This window comes from Panulirus ornatus, chromosome 55 (assembly GCF_036320965.1).
Source record: "Panulirus ornatus isolate Po-2019 chromosome 55, ASM3632096v1, whole genome shotgun sequence".
NCBI classification, from domain to species: domain Eukaryota; kingdom Metazoa; phylum Arthropoda; class Malacostraca; order Decapoda; family Palinuridae; genus Panulirus; species Panulirus ornatus.
In genome coordinates, this window is record NC_092278.1 from 18,391,765 (window position 1) to 18,395,145 (window position 3,381).

The window sequence follows — 3,381 nt, forward strand, 5'->3', positions numbered from 1 at the left end:
GTTGCAGTACTGTAGTTTCGACATCATAGGACTTAACGTAAATGCCTGCGCAATGAGAACACCCAGGAGGGACGCCATGGCTATTCCATCCACCTGCCGATAAAGCTTGCCTTACGGACATCTGAAAGATGCTTCCATGGTGCAGGCACGTAATATTTGTCTAAGTACATTTCTGGGCATCTTCAGAGGAGGTAAGACATGGTGTTGGTAAACATAATCCAGGATTATGTCTATTGTTCTCTCCACTGGTACATTTGTGGAGAGAGACTCTTTATCCAGGGAAGCTGTGATGCTGTGTGGTTCTTTATTCCAAAGGATGTCAATAAACTGTCAGTCACCTATAGGGATGTATGGTGAGATCAGTTGGGTTAGCTTCTATAGGTGGGTGAGGGGATCTGGGAGATGATCGGCTTTAGAGGATTTCCCGGTTTGTGCGTTTTAATGTTTCCAAAGAAATATCTTGGTTCGAAGTTACCCTTTGGAAGATCGAATTTGATGTCATCCTTCACAGCATTCGTAACAGTAATTAACGAGTTAAGACGCTTTTTAAGTCTATCTGTGGGGTTTTTGAAATCTGTTTAGATTTTGTTGGATCTTATGTAGAGAACTGGTGTTTGAGCACCCACCTAATGGAAGAATGATACTGAGAAAATTAGAGAACGCAAGAAAGTATTAATGACTAAAATATGCAGTCGTATTAAATTCTTTGTGTGTGTGTGTATATATATATATATATATATATATATATATATATATATATATATATATATATTTTTTTTTTTCAAACTATTCGCCATTTCCCGCATTAGCGAGGTAGCGTTAAGAACAGAGGACTGGGCCTTTTTCGGAATATCCTCACCTGGCCCCCTCTGTTCCTTCTTTTGGAAAATTAAAAAAAAAACGAGAGGGGAGGATTTCCAGCCCCCCGCTCCCTCCCCTTTTAGTCGCCTTCTACGACACGCAGGGAATACGTGGGAAGTATTCTTAATCCCCTATCCCCAGGGATAATATATAGTGAAAAAGATTTTGTGTGATCGGGGCCTGAACATGCAGGAGGGTGAAAGGAGGGCAAGAAATAGAGTGAATTGGTGTCATGTGGTATACAGGGGTTGACGTGCTGTCAGTGGATTGAAGCAAGGCATGTGAAGCGTCTGGGGTAAACCATGGAAAGCTGTGTAGGTATGTATATTTGCGTGTGTGGACGTGTGTATGTACATGTGTATGGGGGGGGGTTGGGCCATTTCTTTCGTCTGTTTCCTTGCGCTACCTCGCAAACGCGGGAGACAGCGACAAAGTATAAAAAAAAAAAAAAAAAAAAAAAAAATATATATGTGTGTGTGTGTGTGTGTGTGTGTGGTTGTCTTTTTTTTTCCATACATATTTGCCATTTCCATCGTTAGCGAGCAAGGTAACATCAAGAAAAGATGACTGAGGCTTAGAGGGAAAAATCCTCACTTGGACCCCTTCTCCATTCCTTCTTTTGGAAAAGTAAAACAGGAGAGGAAGATTTCCAGACCCCCCCACTCCCACCCATTTTAGTTGCCTTCTATGACACACAGGGAATATGTGGGCAGTATTCATATATACTGGTTATATATGATTGAAATTCATCTTGACACATGTTGAGCTGGAAGAGAGGTAAATGTAAACTCAAGTCTGGAATGTGTGAGTTATTCCAACATTTCAACAAAGTCTTTATTGCAGAACTGTCTTAGAAAGAAACATTACAAAATTGTTCTAAACTTGTGTTCTCTCAACTTTTCTGTTCCTCTCCCCTTACTTCTGCATGATTTCCAATCCCTGCTGGCTACCCCTGACTAGTAAATAAGTTCACTTTGATTGTCTGTTGTTTATTCATGATGTTTATTATTTCTTTCTATAACTTCAAGATTACTCCTTTGGGGTATCCCAGATTTTGGAAAGTGACAGTAACATATTCAACCTCATCATTTTCATACTACTTGCTGCACATTCTATAATTATAGTTCTAGGGAGAAGCTAATAATCACCCTTGACAGTTTCATCACAGTGTGCTGATAAAGCATGTATGAAATTATTTTTACCATTGGGTTTTCTATATACAGAAAACCAGCTTACTCCCTGTTCTCCCATTTGATAAATACATTCAGGAAAGGAATATGTTCATCTTCCTATTTCTCTGTGGCAAATGGTTTTCGTATATGTAATGTCCTATTTGCACTGTGCCAGGAGGGACTTTTACACTCAAGGGGCCCCATCTCTTGAACACTCTGTTCAGCATGCTGTTTATTTTTTATATTATGATGATTTCCCATTCCTTTTGAAAAATTTCCAAGTACTGTTGGCATGCATTCAAGAGGGCCTTCGCCCTCGCTGGTTGAAATCCCGGCTAGAGTTGATTAAGTTTTTAAAGAGCATGTTAAACTGAAAGTACAGTACTATGTACTGTCCCATCCCTTTGTAAATGTTACTAATTCAGTTTGAATGGAAGTTGCAATACTACCCTGCCAGTTCAGTAATACAGCTCCATTTCTTGGGTTATAGATCCTAATATCTTTCAGGGGATTCCAGGAGGTTGAGAATATTTTTGCTAGTTGTTGAGAGATGAGCTTATGGTCTTGGAATATTCTAAGGAGTTTTGTTATCTCTCCTTTAGTGCCTCTTGTGTCACTGAATTTTATGATTGCAGGAATAGGACATTTATATACGAATATCATGAAGTGGGTTTTGGCCAAGTTTAAAGTAGCAAAGTTGCAAACTGTCAGTGTGTATTTTATTATTTTCATAGTTAATCAAGTTGGCTTGATTTAGGGGATTTTCAGTACAAATATACAGAATGTTATCAATGAACAAAATATATTTCAATATGAAAGTTATTGCACAAATACTGATATATTTCAAGAGAGATAGAGTGGGCCAAATGCAATGTTTGGGGGAACACCAAGAATCACAGATGAGTTATAGCTGGCTATTAATTTTTCAATGTATATATTAAACAGCTTCTGAAGCAATCATATACCAGTACATCTTCCAGCTCCATGATGAAGAATCTTGGGAAGAAGAATGGCATGGCTTACATTGTAAGATGCTTTAGAAAAGATAAGAAAGTAGCTTTTTTCCATTTAAAGCCTTTTCAAAGTAATTTGTACACATCAGAATTTGTGTGTTACAACCTTGTCTTAAGCCAAACTTGTCCTGTGATAGTGTGTTAATGTCTTAAGAATTCATTTAGGTATTTGTTCATGAATAGAATTATTCAGAGATTTTCCTATAAACTGGAAGTTCGAACAGAGGCTTAAAGCCACTTCAAAGCACATCTTCACAAATATAAATATTACTGACTAGCATGGATTATACAAACCCATATTTGAGAACTGATTACACACAGCAATAAAAGGAAAA